Here is a 27,015-nt window from a genome sequence, read left to right on the forward strand (position 1 = left end):
CTTTCTAAGGCCTACCTGACCTCACATTCCAGGTCATCTGGCTCTAGGTGAGTGACCACACCATCATGGTTATATTCATGAAGATCTTTTTTGTACCATTCTTCTGTGTATTCTTGCCACCTCTTCTTAATATCTTCTGCTTCTGTTAGGTCCATACCATTTCTGTCCTTTATTGAGCCTATCTTTGCATGAAATATTCCCTTGGTATCTCTAATTTTCTTGAAGAGATCTCTAGTCTTTCCCATTCTATTGTTTCCCTCTGTTTCTTTGCACTGATCACTGAGGAAGGCTTTCTTATCTCTCCTTGCTATTCTTTGGAACTCTGCATTCAAATGCATATATCTTTCTTTTTCTCCTTTGCTTTTCACTTCTCTTCTTTACACAGCTATTGTGAGGCCTCCTCAGATAGTCATTTTCCTTTTTAGCATTTCTTTTTTGGGAGATGGTCTTGATTCATGTCTCCTGTACAATGCCATGAACCTTAGTCCATAGTTCATCAGGCACTCTGTCCATCAGATTTAGTCCCTTAAGTCCATTTCTCACTTCCACTGTATAGTCACAAGGGATTTGGTTTAGGTCATACCTGAATGGTCCAGCGGTTTCCCCCACTTTATTCAATTTAAGTCTGAATTTGGCAATAATGAGTTCATTTTCTGAGCCACAGTCAGCTCCCAGTCTTGTTTTTGCTTACTGTATAGAGCTTCTCAATCTGGCTGCAAATAATATAATCAATCTGATTTCAGTGTTGACCATCTGGTGATATCTACATGTAGAGTCTTCTCTGTGTAGTTGGAAGAGGGTGTTTGCTCTGACCAGTGTTTGTATGGATCAGCAGTGGGCTGCCATGGGGACAGGGGCTCTGGGTGCAGCAGATTTGGGTATGGCATAAGCCCTGTTGGAGGAGGTCACCATTAACCCCACTATAGAGCTGCCAGAACTCACACAGGACTGGGAAATAGACTCTTAAAAAGCACAAACAGAACCTTGTGCACTAGGACCCAGGAGAAAGGAGCAGTGACCCCACAGGAGACTGACCCAGACTTGCCTGTGAGTGTCCAGGAGTCTCTGGTGGAGGCATGGGTCAGTGGTGGCCTGCTGCAGGGCTGGAGGCACTAAGTGTGGCGGTACATGCATGGGATCTTTTGAAGGAGGTCATCATTGTCTTCCTTACCTCCACCATAGTTTGGTCCCAGATAAATAGCAGGGAGGGGACACACCTCCACCCATCAACAGAAAATTGGATTAAAGATTTACTGAGCATGGCCCTGCCCATCAGAACAAGAACCAGTTTTCCCTCAGTCAATCTCTCCCATCAGAAAGTTTCCATAAGCCTCTTATCCTTCTCCATCAGAAGGCAGACAGACTGAAAACCACCAGTCACAGAAAACTAACCAATCTAATCACATGAACCACAGACTTGTCTAACTCAATGAAACTATGAGCCATGCCATGTAGTGCCACCTATGACGGATGGGTCATGGTGGAGAGTTCTGACATACTGTGGTCCACGGGAAAGGGAAGGGGAAATCACCAGCATTCTTGCCTTGAGAACCCCATGAACAGTATGAAAAGGCAAAAAGGTATGACACTGAAAGATGAACTCCCCAGGCTGGTAGGTGCCCAATATACTCGAGATCAATGGAGAAATAACCACTGAAAGAATGAGGAGATGGAGTCAAATCAAAAACAACACCCAGTTGTGGATGAGACTGGTGATGGAAGCAAGGTTGATGCTGTAAAGAAAAATATTGCATAGGAACCTGTAATGTTAGGTCCATGAATCAAGGCAAGTTGGAAGTGATCAAACAGGAGATGTCAAGAGTGATCATTTTAGGAGTTAGAGAACTAAAGTGGACTGGAATGGGTGAATTCAACTTAGATGACCATTATATCTACTACTGTGGGCAGGAATCCCTTAGAAGAAATGGAGTAGCCATCATAGTCAACCAAAGAGTCTGAAATGCAGTACTTGGATGCAATCTCATAAATGACAGAATGATCTCTGTTCATTTCCAAGGCAAACCATTTAGTATCACGGTAATCCAATGACCAGTAATGCTGAAGAAGCTGAAGTTGCATTGTTCTATGAAGATGTACAAGACCTTTTAGAACTAGCAACCAGAAAATTACCAGGGAAGCCCTTAAATATCTATGTGAAGATTTAAAGCATTCTTTGTCAAGGTGAATAAAATTTACTATAAATAGTAGATTTAGAATAATAATTCTTTTCAAAATCAAGTTGAATAAAATATGCCTTCATTTCAGCACCAAGCCTTGAACTTTCAACTATTGTCTAGGCTATTTCACTAGTGATGAGAAATTCATTGATTTAGTTAAAAGTTTTATTTTACTCATACTAAGTAGTAACAGCATATGGTTACAGTGAGGCATGTAGTTATATGCAGAGTACATCATGAGAAACGCTGGGCTGGAAGAAGCACAAGCTGGAATCAAGATTGCAGGGAGAAATATCAATAACCTCAGATATGCAGATGACACCATCCTTATGGCAGAGAGTGAAGAGGAACTAAAAAGGCTCTTAATGAAAGTGAAAGAGGAGAGTGAAAAAGTTGGCTTAAAGCTCAACATTCAGAAAACTAAGATCATGGCATCTGGTCCCATCACTTCATGGCAAATAGATGAGGAGACAGTGGAAACAGTGGTAGACTTTATTTTTGGGGGCTCCAAAATCACTGCAGATGGTGACTGCAGCCATGAAATTAAAAGACACTAACTCCTTGAAAGAAAAGTTATGACCAACCTAAACAGCATATTAAAAAGCAGACACATTACTTTGCCAACAAAGGTCCATCTAGTCAAGGCTATGGTTTTTCCAGTGGTCATGTATGGATGTGAGAGTCAGACTGTGAAGGAAGCTGAGTGCCAAAGAATTGATGCTTTTGAACTGTGGTGTTGGAGAAGACTCTTGAGAGTCCCTTGGAATGCAAGGAGATCCAACCAGTCCATCCTAAAGGACATCAGTCCTGACTATTCATTGGAAGGACTGATGCTGAAGCTGAAACTCCAATACTTTGGCCACCTGATGTGAAGAGTTGACTCATTGGAAAAGACCCTGATGCTGGGAGGGATTGAGGGCAGGAGGAGAAGGGGAAGACAGAGGATGAGCTGGCTGGATGGCATCACTGACTCGATGGACATGAGTTTGAGTAAACTCCGGGAGTTGGTGATGGACAGGGAGGCCTGGCGTGCTGCGATTCATGGGGTCGCAAGGAGTCAGACATGACTGAGTGACTGAATTGAACTGAACTGAACAGTGAGGAGACATAACTGGGACCACTTCTATTCAAAGTAGAAACAGATCACAGATAATATTTAACAATTTTTAAGAAAGATGTATTTATTTAAATACATACATATATTTATTTATTTAAATACATACATTTTTGGATGTAGTATGGGGTTCTGAAATTGATTTATTGGGCCTCCAAGTTATTAATATAAGTGCACACTACTCACTGGATTCTGGAAAATTTATGAAATGGAGAGAAGAAAATAAAATCCCAGATTATGGTGTCCCATTAATGAAGATTCAGCTTGTACTAAAAGCACACATCACATGAATCAAGATGTTCCCTCTTTTCTCTGTGCACTTGAAATTTTTTCTCAGTAAAAATGTATGGATTAAAACAGAAATTTGGGGAAAATAGCCAGAAATAAAAACCTACGTAATCTTATGCAGAGTTAAGAGCTATTAACTTTCTGCAATATATATACTTGTATACTTCTTTATATATGTGTGTGAATTGTATTTATGAATTATATTAATAAAATACCTATACATGTATATATACATGAACAATAATTTATTGTGTGTATATATATACAATTTATATGTATATATACATACTATGTGTATACATCTATATATGTGTATATATGCATATATGTATATACATAAACAATAAATATTTATTATTTATGTATGGTGGTGGTGGTAGTGGTTTAGTCGCTAAGTCATGTCTGAGTCTTGTGACCCCAAGCACTGCATGCCATATGTATGGACCCATATGGACTGTATGTCAGTCTCCTCTTCCATGGAATTCTCCAGGTAAGAATACTGGAGTGGGTTGCCATGCCCTCCTCCAGGGGATCCTCCCAACCCAGGGATTGCACTCACGTCTCTTATGTCTCCTGCATTGGTAGGCAGGTTCTTTACCCACTAGTGCCACCTGGAAAAACTTTCAGTATTTAAAGCTTCTAAATAGCTCAATTCAGTTCATTCATATGCAAAAAGCAAACAGAAGAAGAAGAAGAAAAGTTGGCAGGGCAATGATAAAAATCCCTCAGAAACATTTATGAAATCAAGCCCAGGAACACAAATTAACATTACTATATTTCTATGCCATTGAAGATAGTCCTAGAAAATTATTTTTTATGGATTGAATACATTTTTTCAATTGGTCTACCGACTCCTATTTTTTTTGGAATTTCCATATAATTATTTACTTGATCACAGCAAGGAATACAATCTCTTTGCCTTCCTACCTTCAGTATCTTTCTTTATATCAAAACACGATTCAAGTAGTAAACACATAACTAAAACCTAATCTCATCTGGAGAGGACAGGCTCTAATGTAGCAAATCTAGTAACACTAGTATCACTCCCCCACACCTGAATGGGATCACAATCAATGCCTCATCTGCCATTTCTTCCACAAATGCCACTTAAATATTTATTCATTTGATTCATAAAAGATTAGTACCCCTGAAATCTCATTATTTGACAGCTCACTTTCCCACCAATCTTCAGAATCCCTTCTTAAGCTGACACTGACTAATTACTTTCAATAAGTATTTACTCTGGCCATGCTGGTACTCTCATCTCAGACTTCCAGCAAAAGAACTGTGAGAAATGAATTTCTACGGTTGATAAGCCACCTCGTTTATGGTATATTTGTTACAGCAGCCCAAAGGGACTAGGAAAATATGTAAATAGGAATACTTCTGAAGAGTTTATATTAACTATACCAAACTTATGAAATGCAATATTTTTTAATGATCACACATCTATAGAATCTCTCTCACAGAGACACTTATATACGTCTATGTTCATTCCCATCTTTAGAGTCCTTTGGGCTACAATGAGATCAAACCAGTCAATCCTAAGGGAAATCAGTCCTGAATATTCATTGGAAGAACTGATGCTGAAGCTGAAGCTGCAATACTTTGGCCACCTGGTTGAAAAGAGCCTGATGCTGGGAAAGACTGAAGGCAGGAGGAGAAGAGGATGGCAGAAGATGAGATGGTTGGATGGCATCACCAACTCAAAGGATATGAATCTGGGCAAACTCCGGGAAATAGTGAACAGAGGAACCTGGCTTGCTGAACTTCATGGGGTTGCAAAGAGCTGAATACAACTTAGCAATTGAACACCACCACTCCCATCATTTGTTAATTCTATCTCAAATGTTACATCTTTATGCTTACCAAAGTTTTCTTATTTCAAATGTTAGTAATTATATAGTAAGTATCACAGCAGTAAAAAAAAAAAGCTTTAAAATATGATGTATAAAGATCTGTTATTTTTAAATGTTAATTTCAGTTCAGTTCAGTTCAGTCGCTCGGTCGTGTCCAACTCTTTGCAACCCCATGAATCGCAGCACGCCAGGCCTCCCTGTCCATCACCAACTCCCGGAGTTTACTCAAACTCATGTCCATCAAGTCAGTGATGCCATCCAGCCATCTCATCCTCTGTCTTCCCCTTCTCCTCCTTCCCCCAATCCCTCCCAGCTTCAGGGTCTTTTCCAATGAGTCAACTCTTCACATCAGGTGACCAAAGTATTGGAGTTTCAGCTTCAGCATCAGTCCTTCCAATGAACACCCAGGACTGATGTCCTTTAGGATGGACTGGTTGGACCTCCTTGCAGTCCAAGGGACTCTCAAGAGTCTTCTCCAACACCACAGTTCAAAAGCATCAATTTTTTGGCACTCAGCTTCCTTCGCAGTCTGACTCTCACATCCATACATGACCACTGGAAAAACCATAGCCTTGACTAGATGGACCTTTGTTGGCAAAGTAATGTCTCTGATTTTCAATATGCTGTCTAGGTTGGTCATAACTTTTCTTCCAAGGAGTAAGCGTCTTTTAATTTCATGGCTGCAACCACCATCTGCAGTGATTTTGGAGCCCCCCAAAATAAAGTCTGACACTGTTTCCACTGTTTCCCCATCTATCTCCCATGAAGTGATGGGACCAGATGCCATGATCTTAGTTTTCTGAATGTTGAGCTTTAAGTCAATTTTTTCACCCTTCTCTTTCACTTTCATCCAGAGGCATTTTAGTTCCTCTCAAATTTAGATCTTATTATATTTAAATTAATAAGGAACACTTTTAACTTCCAAATGAAGAATCTTTTGTTACTAATTCAGGAAGTAAGTGGACAAAATAGACTGAATTACATCTTTAACTTCTGCATTAAATAAAAGGCTCAAGATCAAAGTTTTTAATTAGAATTAAAAATATAGCAGCATTCATGCAATTCTGTGAACACTTTCTATTTTTTGATTCAACACACAACAATATATTCCCACTGAAAATCCTCACACTTCCTAGATGTTGGGACTACATTTTTATCAAGCCAGAGTCAAAGGTTTCAAAAACACAATTATTCAGGTGAATAGTTTTATTGAGAATTAATCTTAAGAAAGGAGAAAAGCCACTGGGTTTGGGCACTGGGAAGGAATCATCTCTTGTTTTCAGAAAACTCTTACCTAATTTGAGGTACCATAAAAACTATTGGAGGTCACAAGTATTCTCTGAGTTTACTGGTCATGAAAAAAGTTGGGAACCCATGTACTTATGACATATAAAAGATTTACTGCTTCTGCTGCTAAGTTGCTTCAATCATATCCAACTCTTTGTGACCCCATGGACTGTAGCCCACCAGACTTCTCTGCCCATGGAATTCTCCAGACAAGAATACTGGACTGGGTTGCCATGCCCTCCTCCAGGGGATCTTCCTGATCCAGGGATCGAAACCACATCTCTTATGTCTCCTGTATTGGCAGGTGGGTTCTTAACCACCAGCAACACCTGCGAAGCCCCATAAATGTCATGACTCTCACATTATCCTATGTGAATAAAAATAATTTTCATAGTTATAATTCACTTTCATTAAACTGCTTGAAAATAATTTTCAACAAAAAGAAAAAAAGTACAGGATTTTTTTTAGCGGTAACTAAATTATAGAGCTAATATAAAATTGTGGCAAGAAGTACCAAAATTTAGACATCTTTATAGACTTCTGAAAATCAGATAACCTGTATATTGATTTTTATTGTAGTAACCATGACCAACAAACAATCTTCACCTCCTAAATCTGACTCTATTTTTCACTGAATTTTTATGTGTAGTTTCTCTACTGAAAAGATTTCATAATGAAAAAGACTAGAATAAAGTATACTTACTTATCAAATTTTTTATACCTGCCATGTGGGACCCTGAATTTACAACTATAGTAGAAATTGAAGTGTAAAGATAATATTAAGTTTTCTTAATTTTTTGAGTTCTCAGCAGAGACCTGAATAAGTTGGCATGAGTAAATAAACTGAATAACTAAGAACATCCCTGGAGTGAAAATCAAATACCCTATGAAAGTAAATAAAATCAAATCAGTCAGGCAATCATCACACTTCATTGAGTACAACAGGGGCACTGATGGGGTGTGGAGAAATCTTATCTATCTATTAATCTGTTAATCCAGAGATCACCTTTGTACCACCCAAATATTTCGGCATTACATACAGCCATATAAGGACTTTTGCCTATCAAACATATTCAATCAAGATAAAGTAGGATTTATTTAGGGATCCCCTGGTGGCTCACATAGTAAAGCATCTGCCCACAATGCAGGAGACCTGGGTTCGATCCCTGGTTCAGGAAGATCCCCTAGAGAAGGGAATGGCAACGCACTCCAGTATTCTTGCCTGGGAAATCCCATGGATGGAGGAGGCTGGTGGGCTAAAGTCCATGTGGCAGCAAATATTTGGATGCTACAAAGGTGATCTGTGGATTAGTAGATTAATAGATAGATAAGATTTCTCCATGATAACCCCATCAGTGCCCCTGTTGTACTCAATGAAGTGTGATGATTGCCTGACTGATTTGATTTTATTTACTTTCATAGCATATTTGATTTTCACCCCTGGGATGTCGCAAAAGGATTTATTTTCAGAGGACACTATATTTCACCATTCAATGTATCTTTAATGAACAATGATGCTCCTTGAAAGCAGAAGTGAGGTTACTCATCTGCTGCTCAGGTTGTTAGAAGCTCACAGGTACCTATTTTGTTTAAGGGAAAACTTGTCCGGGCAATAACAATGCCTGGGTCCCAGGGAAGCCTGAGAGGTAACCAGAAGGATGAGGATCAGCTGTCTCAGAACTGAGGGACTGATACTTGGAGGAATGACGTCATCCAGCTCTTAGAAGTGCTTCTCCTGTTATTCTTCTCAAGTTTTTTCTCTTAGGAACCAGATACTTCACATGTTCTATGACAAAATCATCATATTGCCGCGTCTGAGATTGTGCACAGATGCTTATCCTCATTTGATACAAGAGTAAACAGAAGTAGAGAGAATTGCATGGGTTTTCCCAAAGCTAATAAGCCAGCAACAGAGATTCAAATACACACAGTCTGGTGCTAGAGCCAGAGCTATTTTCAGCATGAAATTTTGTTCCTATAAGACCTGGAGACACAGGTGTTTCACAGAAATCCCTTCATTATTCAGGTAAGTTTCTGTCCCCAAAAAACCTTTCAGCTGGAGCAACATTTTCTTCCTTTAATAACTGAATATTTCTAAGGACATTTGTTTCTACCTCTTCCCTAAGAGAAATTGAGGATCTGAAGTTCTGGATATTTTAAATTATTGAATTGTCTTCATAGCATGACTGAAATAGCCAGTGAAATTCTGATACAAAATTCTTTATGAAAAAAAAAGTATTTTAATTCTTTAAGATAAAATATCTGTTGATTAGTGTTAATCAAAGCTATGGTTTTTTCAGTAGTCATGTATGGATGTGAGAGTTGGATCATAAAGAAAGCTGAGTGCCAAAAAATTGATGCTTTTGAACTGTGGTGCTAGAGAAGACTCTTGAGAGTCTCTTGGACAGCAAGCATATCAAACCAGTCAATCCTAAAAGAAATCAGTCCTGAATACTCATGGGAAGTACTGATGCTGAAGCTGAAGCTCCAATACTTTAGCCACCGATGTGAAGAGCTGACTCATTGGAAAAGACGCTGATACTGGGAAAGGCTGAGGGCAGGAGGAGAAGGGGACGGCAGAGGATGAAGAGGTTAGACAACATCACCACCTCAAAGAACACGAGTTTGAGCAACTTCAGGAGATAGTGAAGGACAGGGAAGCCTGGCATGCTGCAGTGCATGGGGTGGCAAAGAGTCAGACATGACTTAGTGACTGAACAATAACAACAGTGTTAGTTTTTGCCATTAGCATGTTCTTTTGATCAACATTGAAAATCAATTGGCAAGGGAGTTCATTTAAGTTCCTTTGAGACTTTGCTGGTAATGTTCTGGAAACATTGCATATTTCATCTATCTAGTAATGTATGCACCACTTGATGACTCAGGATTCAGTCTTTCTGACTTTTCCTCAGGGTTGGCAATGCAGAACTAACATATCAAGGGTAGTTTGAGAGTAAGAATTTGCAAATTACATTTGTCAGAAATTATTCCCATCAAGTGTCAGCAGCTCTGTAGTTGTCTAAAGCTACATCAACATTGGATGTATTAAAATTTGAGGACTGTGATGGTTCTTTTTAGCCTAGTCTATAAGTTATATATGTTCAAATAACATGCATAATAATTTAATGGGTTAAAAATGTTTAAGAAATATTGACTTGTTGTGATGCAGTTAACTACTCTTCCTCTCTATTTTGCTAGTAAAATAGTTTACCTTATTCTGTGTATTTTAGGTTTTAATTTATATTTGTTTAAGATGGCCAAGATTTCTGGTTTGCATACCCTGTTTATAATCAGAGCTCTTAGGAGCCTCAATGTAAAACCTTTTTGCATTTCCCACTTCTCTGTAATAATTCAACACTGCTAATTACCCTTTCTGCTTTATGTCTCCCACTTGAACAAAGTATTACATTTCAAGTCTTCAAGTCATAATTAGTTATATTTATTCTTTTCCCTAAATAATACTGCTTTTGTTCTGGTTACTAACATCTAAAAAGTCTACAGTTGCACTGCATTTCACATGAACATCTGAGAGTATGTTAAAACCATTATTTGGAAATCAGGATATTACAAAGTTGGCAAAATAAGCTTTCAAGATATTAGACTGCAGTCCCTAAAAGTATTTCATGCTATTTTCTCCTGATTAAAGCACATAGTAACCTTTATTTTGCTAAAGATAATTTAACTATCAAGGGATAATAAAATCTAGACAACAAAGAATGTTTTGATTAGCCATTTCTAGAATTCAGCCACAGTACATGTGTTAGGAAGTATATCATTAGCTCGTTCTAAGCAGTCTGTCATACATTGTGAATCTGTCACTAAATTGAATTTAAATGGTGAAATAGGAGCATAAGCAGCAGTAATTGTTTAAGAAAAAAAAAACTATAATGCGGTATTTTTTATAATGTGTGAACTAAAGGGATATTCTTTCCTTTTTTCTTTTGGTAATACCTTAGTTTCTATTGCCCTCCCAAATGCTCCACTCAATTAAATTTATATATTATTATGATAAACTATATAAATAACCATAGAGCTACAGTTTAGCTTTGTTAAATCCTATTATTCAAGCCAACAGTCACTTCAACACTTTTGCTACTTTTTAATAAGTATACCTTTTGAAACAAAGTTGCAGACTGTCATATAGGATTCAGTAATTTCAGTTATCTACTCCCTACCTCAGAAGTAGCCAATTGGCTGAGTCCAGATGTCAGCATTAACTTATATCCTGTGTATATATCTATTCATTTTACTGTGGCTGTTTCAGAAACAAAAGCTCTTATTGGTCTTTGACTTTAATTATAGTTCATATTCAATTTGTAATGTTTTAATAGATATGCATACCCTTCATTTTTATAATACAGCTTGAGAGAATCTACCTATTAGTTTTTTTAAAAAATAGATTGTTTTGGTAAAATGCATCATGGCAATACATTTTTTTTTTTTACTATTTTAGTGATTTATATTATTATTTTAATTATATTTTTTTCATCTCTTTTGTTCTGTTGTCATTTTTTAAAACATTTTGAATTGGACATGGCTAACCAAATTGATCCTAATTGAGAAAGTTTAAACATTTTTTCTTAGTAATTTTTATTATTAATAGAGTCATGAGGATATTTAAACAGACATTAAAATGCCAATAAATGAGGTGAAAATATCTTACTCCGTATGATCCTAAAGGGCTTTATATGAACACAAAATAAGTTGCAAGTCATGGATCCTCAAATTGACTAATATAATCATATATTTCTGAAATTTGAATTTGGAGGATGATTAACCACAATCTTTAAATCATTAGAGATTAGGATAATCAACAAAATAGCATCCACACAAAAAAACATATAAATGTTCACAAGCTTTCTGGTTGCTTATTTTTCAATGGCTAATAACAGAAGTAATGATGTATTTTTTGCGTGATGTGCCTCTTAAGTGTGATACAACTGATTTTCCCCCCTTAAGCAGGAAAGTAACACTAAAACTGGTGTTTGCAAAATTAATTAGATGTTCCATATGAGATGCAAGGGATTTCTTTGTAGATTATTTTAGTCAAAATAATGGTCTTATTACTAGAGCAAAAGCACCTCTTCGAATAGGCTGAATATGAGTTTCATAAAGCACTCTAATGGGGACAGTATACATTAATACAGCAAATTGGAGTCAGGCTGAAGCAGATAAAATGTTAACACCAAACCCCAGTAAAATAAACTAGCTTCCATTTGCCTTCTGCATATTTAATGACTTTTACAGGCTGAAGGAAATACTTCATAGAGAAGTCATGCTTATGTAATATTTTCCATACAATGTTCCTACCCATTTTCTTTATTCTTTCACAAAAAGTTTTCTGTAGCTCATATGTGTGTGTGTATGTATGTGTGTGTGTGTGTATATATATGAATGTACTCCTCTAGTTTATATTCTTAAGAGTCACCAAAAATGGAGCTCTAGTAACTCTGAAATGAAAACAAGAAATGAGTCAAATATTCAAGGATCCAACACAATATATCCTGTTACTTTAAAGTGATTAATGTGGTTGTGTTTCTAAAACAAATGAACAAATAGCAACTATGGCAGATTAATACAACACTCCATCTTCATAAAATTCTTCCACTGCACTCAAGAATCTTAGAATCAAGTGGCTGAAGTCACGAGCTCTAGAACAAGTAAAACTGAGGTTTAAAACTAACCTGTTATGTTAAAGTAGATAGGATTCCTTTACGTGTTGAATGGTGTTCACAGACAAACACTCAGAATTGTTGGGAGCAGTAAAAAGAAAGCACATTAAAAGGGTGGTTACTGTGGTTTCGTTTGACATGCAAATGAATGACTACACTTCAAGATAGATGGTGTGACTGCTTTAAAGCAGGTACTTTTGTTTTAGAGCTTCCAAACTCTAATGAAAATGTGTTTGGGAGGAAAAGGAGAATGTTTGTGCTAAAAATATAAGTCTGAGAAACAAACAGAAATAGCAGATGGGGGAAAGGCTGGAGGATGACAAACCAGTGTGAACACAGGAAAGGGGTTGGTGGCTTAGTCCCAAGTCCCGCCTGACTCTTGTGACCCCATGGACTGTAGCCCACCAGGCTCCCTGTCCATGGGATTTCCCAGGCAAGAACACTGGAGTGGGTTGCCATTTCCTCCTCCAGGGGATCTTCCTGACCCAGGGACTGAACCTGAGTCTCCTGCACTGGCAGGCGGATTCTTGACCGTGGGGCTACAGGGAAAGCCCTCAAAGGAAAAGGGTAAGAAAGTGAAGAAAGGAGTAATAACGGGAAGAGCATTTTAGTTTACATCACAAATGAAATGTAAACTTGGGAGAGGAAGATGGAGAGGAAGAGATATGGTCTTAGAATATTGAAGAAATAATGATCAAGATGTTCCAAATGGATGAAAAACAGCAGTCTACATATACAAGAAGATAAGTAAACTAAATAAGATAAACTCAAAGAGAGCCACAGGTAGACATATCATAGTCAAACTACTGAAAGACAAAAAGAGGATATTGGACCCAGCAAGAAAAAAACGACTTATTGGATACAGGTGTCTTCAGTAAGATGGTGACTTTTCAGAAAACATGGAATTCAGAAGATGGAGGGATGCCATGTTCAAAATGCTGAAAGAAAACTTCAAATAGGAAGTTTATAATCAGAAAATCTACTTTTTGAAAATGAAGGAGAGGACGTCCCTGGTGGCCCAGCGGTTGAGAGCCACTTGCCAATGCGGGGGATATGCGTTCCGTCCCTGGTCCGGGAAGATTCCACGTGCCTCGGGGTAGCTAAGCCAAGCCCTAGAACTGCTGAGCCGCATGCCGCCGCTCCGGAAGCGTGTGCGCCCGGAGCCTGTGCTGCAAGGGAAGCCGCTGCGCTGCGAAGCCTGCGAACCGCACTGCAGAGCGGCCCTGCCTGCTGCAACGAGAGAAAGTCCGCATGCCCCAGTGGAGGCCCAGCAAAGGCAAAAATATATGCACTCTTAAAAAATGGAGAAACTGAGATATTCTCAGATAAACAAAATCAGAGAATTCGTTGCTGGCACACTTGCCCTCTAGGAACGTCCAAATAGTTCCTGTTGAAAGGAAAGGACGATAGACATAAAGCATAGATTCATATGAAGAAATAAGGTCTACTATTAAAGATAATTACATAGGTAAAAGCAAAAATAACATAAAGTTTTGTAACTCTTATTTTCCTATCTGACTTAAAAGACACTGAATAAAACTATAATTGTAAAACAGAGCTGATCAACTTACAACTTATAAAAACTATAATTTGTGTGAAATAATAATACAAAGCAGGGGTAGCAAAAAGAAAGCTATAGCAAATTTTTTGTTTACTATTGAAATTAACTTGATGTGAATGTAAATGAGACTGGAAATTGCTTTCAGTTCACTGTAACTGTGAGGATGGCCACTAGGAAAAATATACATCTGTATGTGTGTATGAACAGGCAATGAAAGTATTCAATTAGTACAGTAAAAATTATGTATATTGATATAACTCAAAAGAAGGCGATAATGGAATAAAAGAGGGGCAAAAAGGCAAAACATTTTTGGAAAAATACCACATGACAAATTCCAACTTATCAGTAAAGATATTAAATGTCCATTGACTGAATCCTCCAATCAAATGCCAGAAATAACAATGGCTTTAAAACACAGCCAACAATATGCTAAAATTACACATTGAAAATCCAAAGACGCAGTAGGTTCAACGTATAAGAATGGAAAAAGATACATTGTTTAATCAGTGAACAAAGGGGGGCCAGCCAGCAGTATCTTAATACCAAAACCTTTTTGAGTTTATTTTTGTGTATGGTGTTAGAAAGTGTTCTAGTTTCATTCTTTTACAGGTGGTTGACCAGTTTTCCCAGCACCACTTGTTAAAGAGGTTGTCTTTTTTCCATTGTATATCCTTGCCTCCTTTGTCGAAGATAAGGTGACCATAGGTTCGTGGATTTATCTCTGGGCTTTCTATTCTGTTCCATTGATCTATATTTCTGTCTCTGTGCCAGTACCATACTGTCTTGATGACTGTGGCTTTGTAGTAGAGTCTGAAGTCAGGCAGATTGATTCCTCCAGTTCCACTCTTCCTTCTCAGGATTACTTTGGCTATTCGAGGTTTTTTCTATTTCCATACAAATTGTGAAATTATTTGTTCTAGTTCTGTGAAAAATACCGTTGGTAGTTTGATAGGGAATGCATTGAATCTATAGATTGCTTTGGGTAGTATAGCCATTTTGACAATATTGATTCTTCCAATCCATGAACACGGTATGTTTCTCCATCTGTTTGTGTCCTCTTTGATTTCTTTCATCAGTGTTTTATAGTTTTCTATGTATAGGTCTTTTGTTTCTTTAGGTAGATATACTCCTAAGTACTTTATTCTTTTTGTTGCAATGGTGAATGGTATTGTTTCCTTAATTTCTCTTTCTGTTTTCTCATTGTTAGTGTATAGGAATGCAAGAGATTTCTGTGTGTTAATTTTATATTCTGCAAATTTACTGTATTCATTGATTAGCTCTAGTAATTTTCTGGTAGAGTCTTTAGGGTTTTCATGTAGAGGATCATGTCATCTGCAAACAGAGAGAGTTTCACTTCTTCTTTTCCTATCTGGATTCCTTTTACTTCTTTTTCTGCCCTGATTCCTGTGGCCAACACTTCCAAAACTATGTTGAATAGTAGTGGTGAGAGTGGGCACCCTTGTCTTGTTCCTGATTTCAGGGGAAATGCTTTCAATTTTTCACCATTGAGGGTGATGCTTGCTGTGGGTTTGTCATATATAGCTTTTATTATGTTGAGGTATGTTCCTTCTATTCCTGCTTTCTGGAGAGTTTTAATCATAAATGGATGTAAATGGATTAAAGATCTAAATGTAAGACCAGAAACTATAAAACTCCTAGAGGAGAACATAGGCAAAACCCTCTCCGACATAAATCACAGCAGGATCCTCTATGACCCACATCCCAGAATTTTAGAAATAAAAGCAAAAATAAACAAATGGGACCTAATGAAACTTAAACGCTTTTGCACAACAAAGGAAACTATAAGCAAGGTGAAAAGACAGCCCTCAGATTGGGAGAAAATAATAGCAAACGAAGCAACAGACAAAGGATTAATCTCAAAAATATACAAGCAACTCCTCCAGCTCAACTCCAGAAAAATAAATGACCCAAACAAAAAATGGGCCAAAGAACTAAACAGACATTTCTCCAAAGAAGACATACAGATGGCTAACAAACACATGAAAATATGCTCAACATCACTCATTATCAGAGAAAAACAAATCAAAACCACAATGAGGTACCATTACATGCCAGTCAGGATGGCTGCTATCCAAAAGTCTGCAAGCAATAAATGCTGGAGAGGGTGTGGAGAAAAGGGAATCCTCTTACACTGTTGGTGGGAATGCAAACTAGTACAGCCACTATGGAGAAGAGTGTGGAGATTTCTTTAAAAACTGGAAATAGAACTGCCATATGACCCAGCAATCCCACTTCTGGGCATACACACCAAGGAAATCAGATCTGAAAGAGACATGTGCACCCCAATGTTCATCGCAGCACTGTTTATAATAGCCAGGGCATGGAAGCAACCCAGATGCCCATCAGCAGATGAATGGATGAGGAAGCTGTGGTACATATACACCATGGAATATTACTCAGCCATTAAAAAGAATTCATTTGAATCAGTTCTAATGAGATGGATGAAACTGGAGCCCATTATACAGAGTGAAGTAAGCCAGAAAGATAAAGACCATTACAGTATACTAACACATATATATGGACTTTAGAAAGATGGTAACGATAACCCTATATGCAAAACAGAAAAAGAGACTCAGATGTATAGAACAGACTTGTGGACTCTGGGAGAAGGCGAGGGTGGGATGTTTCAAGAGAACAGCATTGAAACATGTATATTATCTAGGGTGAAACAGATCATCAGCCCAGGTTGGGTGCATGAGACAAGTGCTCGGGCCGGGTGCACTGGGAAGACCCAGAGGGATGGGGTGGAGAGGGAGGTGGGAGGGGGGACCGGGATGGGGAATACATGTAAATCCATGGCTAATTCATTTCAATGTATGACAAAAACTACTGTAATGATGTAAAGTAATTAGCCTCCAACTAATAAAAATAAATGGAAAAAAAATTAATACCAAAACCAAAGGCATCATAAGAAAAATATGGACTGACATCTCATAAATATAGATACAAAATTCTTCACAAAGTACTGACAAACCAAACCCAGAAATATATAAGTTGGACTGTATAACACTACCAAGTGTTTATTATCCAAGGAATGCAGGATTGGCTTAACAGTCAAAAATCAATTCAGTTCAGTTCAGGTCAGTTGCTCACTCATTCCCGACTCCTTGCGACCCCATGAATCGCAGCATGCCAGGCCTCCCTGTCTATCACCAACTCCCGGAGTTTACTCAAACTCATGTCCATCAAGTTGGTGATGCCATCTAGCCATCTCATCCTCTGTCGTCCCCTTCTCCTCCTGCCTCTAATCTTTCCGAGCATCAGGGTCTTTTTAAGTCAACTCTTCGCATCAGGTGGCCGAAGTATTGGAGTTTCAACTTCAGCATCAGTCCTTCCAATGAATACCCAGGACTGATGTCCTTTAGGATGGACTGGTTGGATCTCCTTGCAGTCCAAGGGACTCTCAAGAGTCTTCTCAACACCACAGTTCAAAAGCATCAATTCTTTGGCACTCAGCTTTCTTCACAATTAGTATCATGTATATATCAATAAAGGACAAAAGCCACATGATCTTTTTAACAGATGTAGAGAAAGCATTCCATAAATACATCATCCTTTCATAGCAAAAGCTTTCTAGAAATAAGGATTAAAAGGGAATTTCCTCAATTTGATGAAGGGCATCTACCACAGCTTAAGGCACTTAGACATGTAACAAAGAAAGACTGCATTCTTTCCATCTTAGATGAGGACAAGGCAAGGATATATATATTACCTTTTTATTGAACTTTATACTGGAGACAATCAGGTAAGGAAAGCAAGTAAAAGGTATTCAGATTGGCAAGAAAGAGTTAAAATAATCTCCAGTTGTAGATGACATGTTCCTATATACAGAAAATCTTATGAAACTCACATAAAATTAGAACTAATAATCAATTTCATATTTTCACCTCCACTTCTGGCAACCATCAATCTGTTCTCTGTAGTTACAGGCTTGGTTAGTTTGTATGCTTGTTTATCTATCTATATATGATTACACAAATATGAGAAATCATATAACATTTTCCCTTTATTATCATGTTATTTTACTTATAATGCCATTGTGGTGCATCTATATTGTGGCAAATGGCAAAGTTTCATTCTTTCTAATGGATAAATAGTATTTCATTGTGTGTGTGTGTGTATACCATAATTTCTTTATCTATTTATTGATGTACAATGTAGGTTGCTCCCATCCCTTGGCTAATGCTACAGTGAACATGGGTGCATATCATTTTTTCAAATTGCTGCTATTTCTTCCAATAAATACCCAAAAGAAAATAGATGTCCTACTGCTGGATGACACAGAGCTTCTATTTGTAGTTTTTTGAGGAACCTCCATATTGTTTTACATAGTGGCTGCACCAATGGCATACAAGTGCTCCCTTTTCTCCACATCCTTGTCAACATTTGCTATCTGTAGACCTTTTGATAATAGTTTAATAGATATGAGGTAATATCTCACTGTGGTTTTGATTTTCATTTTCCTGATAACTAGTGAAATAGAACATCTTTTCATGTACCTGTTAGCCATCTATACGGTGTACTTTGTAGAAATGCCTATTCAGTTCCTCTCCTCAGTTTTAAGTGGATTTTTTTTTTTGCCATTAATTTGTATGAGTTCTTTGCGTGTCTTGGATATGTATGCCTAATCAGTTTCAGCAAGGTTGAAGAATACAAAATTGACATATAAAATCAATTGTACTTTTATATACCAGTAATAAACCATGAAAATGAAATTAAGAAAACAACTCCATTTATAATAGCATCAAAAATATAAAACAATTAGAAATAAATTTAATACTTCAAGTCTTGTACCCTGAAAACTGTAAAACATTAGTGAATAAACTACAGAAAGCCTAAATGAACAGAAAGATATTCATGTTCATGGACTAGAACACTTACTGCCTTTCAGATGGCAATATCCTCTAAATTTGACCTACAGATTCAATAATCTCCATAAAAAAATTCAGCTGCATCCTTTTAGAAATGGAAAAGCTGATCCTAAAAGATATATGAGAATGTTATAGATCCAGAAGAGCAAAAATATTTAAAAAGAAAAAGCTGGAAGACACATTTCCTGATTTCAGAATTTACTACAAAAGTATGTTAATCAATGTGCTGTCTATTGCATGCTGCTGCTGCTGCTAAGTCTCATCAGTCGTGTCCGACTCTGTCCAGCCCCATAGAGGGCAGCCACCAGGCTCCTCTGTCTCTGGGATTCTCCAGGTAAGAATACTGGAGTGGGTCGCCATTGCCTCCTCCAATGCAAGCATGCATCTGAGTCACTTCAGTCGTGTCCGACCGTGCGACCCCATGGACAGCAGCACACCAGGCTCCTCTGTCCATAGGATTCTCCAGGCAAGAATCCTGGAGTGGGTCTCTATAAGGATGAACAAATAGATTAATGGAATAGAACTGGGAGTATGGAAATGCTCTTATAATTTTTGGTTGTTTGATTTCAGATATGGATACCGAAAATCATCTATATGGTGCTGGTGGTAAAGAAACTACTTGCCAATGCAGGAGATGCCCGTTTGCTCCCTGGGTTGGGAAGATCCCTTGAAGGATGAAACAGTAACCCAATCTTGTATTCTTGCCTGGAGAGTCCTATGGATAGAGGAGCTTGGAGGGCTGAAGTCCATGGGGTCGCAGAGTCGGACACGACTGAAGCCACTTAGCACACATACATATGGATGCTAGATAATGGAATGAGGGAAAAATACTCTTCTTAACAGCCTGTTCTGCGACAAGTGGGATATTCATTTGGAAAGAATAAATCTGGACCCCTTCCTTATACAGTATGCAAAAATTAGCACAAAAGGGATCAAAACAAATGCAAGAGCTAAAAGCATAAAACATTTAGAAGGGCGCAGCTTTGAGAAATTTTTTAATCTTCTGTTAGGCAATATAGTTTTATGTGACACCAAAAGCACTAGAGACGATAAAGAAAAGGAGAAAAATATATATTTGACTCCATTAAAATTAGAAACTTCTGTGTTTCAAAGGAATATCAAGAAAATGAAAAGGTAGTCCACACAAAGGGAGGATATATATGTAAACTATATATTTGATATCACACATATTCAGTATATGCTAAAATCATTATATTTCAACAATGAAAAGATCAAATAAAAAAAAAAAGCTAGCATAGGATTTAAGTTTATATTTATCCAAAAAGGATAGACAAAATGCAAACAAGCACATGAAAAAAATATTTAACCTCACTGTTTACTGTGAAAGTTGCTCAGTCATGTCTGATTCTGTGATCCTGTGGACTGTAGCCCAGCAGGCTGTGTCCGTGGAACTCTCTAGGCAAGAGTACTGGAGTGGGTTGCCATGCCTTTTACGGGGGGTCTTCCCAACCCAGGGATTGAGCCCAGGTCTCCCTCATTGCAGGTAAATTCTTTACATCTGAGCCACAAGGGAAGCCCCATTATTTACTAGGGAAATGCAAATCAAAATCTCAATAATACACCACTTCTTATGCAATAGAATGACTAAAATGTTAAAAAAAAAAAAAGACAATAACAAGTGAGGGTAAGAATGTGGAGAAATGGGAATCCTCAAAAATTACCGAGAGATTATAAAATTACACAGCCATTTTGTAGAGTAGTTTGGAAATTCCTCAAAATGTTAAACACATATATGGTCCAGCAACTGGACTCCTAAATATATACTCAACAGTAATGAAAACATGCTGATAATAACTTGTACGTGAATGTTCACAGCCGCACTATTGATAAAAACTGATGAATTAATGAATATACTGTGATCTACTCCTAAAGTGAAACATTATTAATTATGAAAAGGACTGCAGTATTTATACATGCTTACGGCATGAATGAAACTATAACTGTTATGAAAAGGAAAGAAGTCAGTCACAAAACCCCTGTATTATTATCTCATTCTATTTATATAAAATGTCCAGGATAAGCAAATACAGACACAGAAGGCTCTGATAAGCTGAGATTTATCTAGTCAATGAGATTTATCAGTGGTGTGATTATTACAAATTAAAAGCTTTTCCCAAAGAGACAAAAGGTAGGTAAATGGTTACCAGGAGTTGAGGGGAGGGAGGATGGAGAATGACTGTTAATGGATACAGGCTTTGGGGGGAGATGTTGATGAAGATACTCTAAAAATTGAATAGTGATGATGGTTAGAAAACTTTGAATATTGTAAAAAAATTAAGAAACACTAACTTGTATATTTTAGTATGGTTAATTTTATAGCATGTGGTTTATGTATCAATAAAGCATTCATTAAAAAAGGAAATAAATGTAAAGGAAAGAAACAATTATCTTTTTTCCAAAAAGCAGATCTTCTTTGTCCAAAATTCTTAGAAAAAGCAAAAAAAAAATTGATAAAAATAATGAATAATATCCATGGGGGAACTTTGAGGTTTATTCAAATTCCATTTACATTACTGTTTACATTAGAACATCTTCAGCAAATTATGTCAATTCATAAAGTTTGCTTAACAGAGGGTAGTTAAGTTAAATCTACAGTTCAAAGTATGACAGGAACATAAACTGTTAATGTTCAGATTTGTCAGGTTACCTCTTCACCATAACCGTTACAAAGGTGAATTTATTTTCACATACATAAAAACTTTATTCTTATTAACATCTACTGCAAAAAGGAAAAGGAATAAACAATTTGACAAGTTGAAAATCAACGAAAAAACCAAAATTGCTTTAGGATGAGATGTACTAAATGTCTTCATTGTGGGGGAAAAAAAAAAAAACCAGCAAAAACAATGGAATGTAACCATTTTAGACTGTCACTTCTCTTTCATTGTAAATTATATGGAATGTATTTTACAGATTCCAATTACATTTTTAAAACTTTAAGGGAATAGCTTTACTTTGTTTTGAAATCCCATTAAAATTACTGATGTTAATGGAAGCATATTAGAGAGTGTCAATGTTCTTACTTTTTCCCTATTAAACTAAGTACACATCTTTGTGCACTAAAAAGGAAAAAAAAATGTATAAATTACAAGTAAAATTCTAACAAAATAATATCCATCTTATACTGACTCCTTCCGGTGCTGAATACTGAAAAGGTTTAGAAAAAATCATCAAAAAGAGCAACATAAACTATTTAATAAATGATCTTTATAATCAACTTGATGTAAATAAAAAATAAACATCAACTTTATCTAGTTTATAAATACACAGTCTTTCAAGGAGATACATTTTTTAAAATGTCATGGAAAATACATATGCTTTAGAAATCAGTGTGTAGGTAGTGTGAGTTTTTCAATTATATTAATTATTATTAATTAATATATCACAATTATTGTTGTGATATTATTATCACAAATATTGTCAATTATTATAGATTATCACAATTATTATTGAGTTCTTCAATAATTATATTAACTACTAATAATTCAATAATTTATGTTATTACCAAGCATTAGGTCCCTACAATAAAACATAGACTTCTGGAGTAGAAATTATAAATTATGAGAGTTTTTCTTCATTTGAATATAAAGTTACAAAAAGCAACCCAACCAAATATTCTTGTAATTTATTTCAAATAGATTTCATTTAAATTTCAACAAGTCACTGGTATTTCCATTCAGTTCAATTCGGTCATTCAGTTGTGTCCAACTCTTTGCAACCCCATGGACCCCAAGCACACCAGGCTTCCCTGTCCATCACCAACTCACAGAGCTCACTCAAACTCATGTCCATTGAGTCGGTGATGCCATCTAGCCATCTCATCCTCTGTTGTCCCCTTTTCCTCCCACCTAGAATCTTTCCCAGCATCAGGGTCTTTTCCAATGAGTCAGTTCTTCCCATCAGGTGGCCAAAGAATTGGAGTTTCAGCTTCAACATCAGTCCTTCCAATGAATATTTAGGACTGAATTCCTTTAGGATGGACTGGTTGGATCTCCTTGCAGTCCACGGGATTCTCAAGAGTCTTCTCCAACACCACAGTTCAAAAGCACCAATTCTTCCATGATCAGCTTTCTTTATAGTTCAACTCTCACATCCATACATGACTACTGGAAAAACTATAGCTTTGACTAGACAAATGTCTCTGCTTTTCAATATGCCATGTAGGTTGGTCATAACTTTTCTTCCAAGGAGCAAGTGCCTTTTAATGTCATGGCTGCAATCACCATCTGCACTGATTTTGGAGCCCACAAAAATAAAGTCTGTCACTGTTTCCATTGTTTCTCCATCTATTTGCCATGAAGTGATAGGACCAGATGCCATGATCTTAGTTTTTTGAATGTTGAGTTTTAAGCCAGCTTTTTCACTCTCTTCTTTCACTTTTATCAAAAGGCTTTTTAGTTCTTCTTTGCTTTCTGCCATAAGGGTATTTCAATTACTGCCTGTTAATTTGTATACAGTATTTTTAATATAAATGCATGATCAGTGTTATGTAATTCATTAATTGACATTAATCTTGTGTCAAATATTTGCAAACTAAACAGACCATCTTTCATCGTCTCAGACCCCTGGAGTGCTGGCTGCAGTCTTATACTCATTTGTGAGGAAAATAAAATAGGGGCTCAGGCCAGGTCTCCTTTTGAGTCTAGTCTGCAGCTTCTAAACTTCAGTATCTACTCCCTGGAACTGTGCTCCAGCTCTGGTACTGCCAAGTGCTTCTTTCTTGCAACAAGAATTATTTAAGAACCACAACTTCAGTATTAGAACTTTACATCAGAGTATATAGCACCATATACAGTTGGGAACCTCCCCTGGAGAAAGAAACGGAAACCACTCCAGGATTCTTGCCTGGGGAATCCCATGGACAGAGGAGCCTGGTGGGCTACAGTCCATGAGGTCCCAAACAGTCAGGCACACGGAAGGACTGAGTATGCACACACACATGCATTCCTGTGTTACTGAGTCATGAATTCGTGTCTGACTCTTTGTGACCTCATGGACCACAGCACGCCAGGCCTCCCTGTCCTTTACTATTTCCCGAAGTTTGCTCAAACTCATGTCTGTTGAGTGGGTGATGCCATCCAACAATCTCATCTTCTGTCATTCCCGTTCTCTTCCTGCTCTCAATCTTTCCTAGAATCAGAGTCTCTTCCAATGGGTTGGCTCTTTGCATCAGGTGGCCAAAGTATTGGAGCTTCAGCATTAGTCCTTCTAGTGACTATTCAGGGTTGATTTCCTTTAGCATGGACTGATTTGCTCTTGTTTGCACATACTTATGTGGCCCTTTTGGTGAATGGTGACTGAAAAAGTTGTTCACAGCACTTACAACATCTCTGCTCTTCTATAAGAGCCTGGTTATCGTCATTATAAACCTTTTTGTAGACCTATTTTTAAAAAAATTTTATTGCAAGATATTTGCTTTACAATGCTATAAAGTAGTACTTGCATACGATATAAGATATTTAATAATTCCTGATATAGTGCAAAACCAATGCAAGCCTTCCTGAAAATTTTATACCCTTCTTATTTACATATATTATTTTGCTGGTATTCTGCACAGCAAAAACTTTTTACAATAAAAATAAAACAATTTCCTTCAGATGTATTTTTGTTATCATTTTAGGTCCTCAGCTAATATGAGAAAATAAACTAGAACTTTTATTAATTAATAGAACAGTGAAGGTGTTGACAAAAAGGGTTAAAAGCCTGAAGTTTTATAAATTTAAACTTTAACCTTCTCATGTGTTCATGAGACATACACATATTCATGTCTTAGAAGGTGAAATTAAATTTCTTTGGAAGAAAACATGTATAACTATGCTATTTACATAGTATAACTATATTATATAAGATTTACATAGTATAACTATATTATTCATTCAGGAGATTTTGTTCTGTCCATTTGTAGAAGTACAAAATGAGAAACCTATCTGCATTAACATGTCCATTAAAATCAAAGATGTGGCACAGCACTTACTCTCATTTCTTGCATGTAAGTCAGGACATTGAAATAACTTCTTAAAAACTATCAGTGAATGAGATGAACAAAGTTTTATTCTCATAGGAGCACTATTCTTTCACACAGTTTAACACACTTTTCCCACTGTAGATCTAACTCAAATACACAAAGGAGAACAAGCTTACAGTGATATCAATATCATCTCAAGAAAACTTGCCCTTAATGGGGGAGATTCATTATCTGGTAATTGTATCAGGGTCTAACGAATGACTGAGGTGTACAACTTCTAGTTCATTCTGTCTCAATAAATCATAAGGTGAACCCACACAGATGAAAATACTCCCCCACCAGGAGCCCTTTTCAAGCTTGCAGTCTGGTCAGCATGGTGAGAAAATCTCCAGCTTATCTGTTGGCCAAAAAAGAGAAAGCAATCCCAGAGCTGTCTGCACAAACAGAACTCTTCTCCCTGCCTCTGTTTTCTCTCTCCCAATGAAATTGATCCATAAAAACAGCACACTGCAACTCACAGGGTGTTAATTTTAAAGCCTAAACCTCAGAAAATTCTAATTCCTCAGTTGAGACCACTTCCCGTACCAAATGGACACCTGAGAACTTTATGTCTCTTCTATTCATCAATCAGCTAACATCTGAAGCTGGTGAGGAGTTAATATATTTTTTAATCCTAAGGAAAGAAGAAAAAGGGCTTCCCAAGTGGTGCTGGTGGTAAAGAACCTGCCTTCCAATGCAGGGGACTTAAGAAGGGAATGGCAACCCACACCAGTATTCTTGCCTGGAGAATCTCATGGTCAGAAGAACCTGGCAGGATACAGTTGATGGTGTCACAAAGAGTCAGGCACAGCTGACTGACTAAGCACAACACAATACAGTGTACAAAACAGAAAGACATCAATTAGATTTGAAAATTTTACCTGAAATTAAAATTTAAACAGCAAACACTTTCTATTTTGTCAGTCAGATCTACCTAAAAGCGCTTATCAGAAAACAATATATATGTAGTTTCTATATGACATTTAGTAATAGAGACAATAAAAAGTGGATGACAAATTAGAAAACTTTCCATAAACCATGCTGCTGCTGCTGCTAAGTCGCTTCAGTCGTGTCCGACTCTTTGCGACCCCATGGACTGCAGCCTACCAGGCTCCTCCATCCATGGGATTTTCCAGGCAAAGAGTACTGGAGTGGGGTGCCATTGCCTTCTTCAGGTCCATAAACCATAGCCATCACCAAAACACATGCTATCAAATTCTCTGTCTCCTATCCTCCACCAGCCAGTGTCAAGTTGAAACAAATAGAGATGAATTGCTGCTTTTTTTTGCAGTGACATAAGGCTTATTCTAGATTTTGACAGGGCCTGCACATAACAGAGCTCTTAATGGAAGTTGAAATTGTCTTCAATTATACCCAGTGTCTAAAGGTGGGTCAGCCTGGCTTTTTAAGCTCTTAAAATAGCTCTGATTTCTGTCAGGGTTACCAAATTAATAGGACTCTATGAACTTTTGTCCTTACTTAAACGTTAAAACTTAGAAGAAAGTACTATATACTGTATGACTTTTTAAAAAGATTTCACATGTTAGGCTTCCAGATGAATTCTGAAGTTTATGCACAAGAAGGAATTTGAAGAAAATCAAGATGAGGGTTGAAATTGAAATTCATTTCAACCATGAGGGCTGAGGATGTTATGGTTTTACTTCTGAAATGAAGGGGGGCTTTTTCATCCATGATATACTAATTTATTTAGCAAATGTTAATTAAGAATCCTCTTCTCTGTATTTCAGCCATTGGGATGTAGTGTGACAAACCTGAATCTGCCCTCAGAGCTGACTGTCCAATGTGAGGACAGAGACCATAAGCATACTAATAGTTTTCACAATTTTAAAATGTTATATAGGACACCTTATAACTTGTAGCACTATGTCCATGGGATTTCCCAGATAAGGATACCAGAATGGGTTGCATTTCCTTCTCCAGTGAATCTCCCCAACCCAGGGACTGAACACGAGTCTCCTGTGTGGCAGGCAGATTCTTTACCACTGAGCCACCAGGCAAGCCCAAAATAATTAATACCATATCTTAAATTACTTACAAACTCTCTAAATAACTTCGTAAGTCATGAGCTTGTTAGTTTTGGCGATAACTGTTGCAAAGAAGCATTTTGTCGTTGGAAGCT

General features: G+C 37.2%; 1 protein-coding gene across 2 annotated transcripts in view; it reads right to left on the reverse strand.

Annotated features, from left to right (window-relative positions):
• GALNTL6 (polypeptide N-acetylgalactosaminyltransferase like 6) overlaps positions 1 to 27,015 on the reverse strand; it is a 1,391,757-nt gene that overhangs the window by 731,427 nt on the left and 633,315 nt on the right. The window lies entirely within an intron of this gene.

This window comes from Odocoileus virginianus, chromosome 18 (assembly GCF_023699985.2).
Source record: "Odocoileus virginianus isolate 20LAN1187 ecotype Illinois chromosome 18, Ovbor_1.2, whole genome shotgun sequence".
Classification (NCBI taxonomy): Eukaryota; Metazoa; Chordata; class Mammalia; order Artiodactyla; family Cervidae; genus Odocoileus; species Odocoileus virginianus.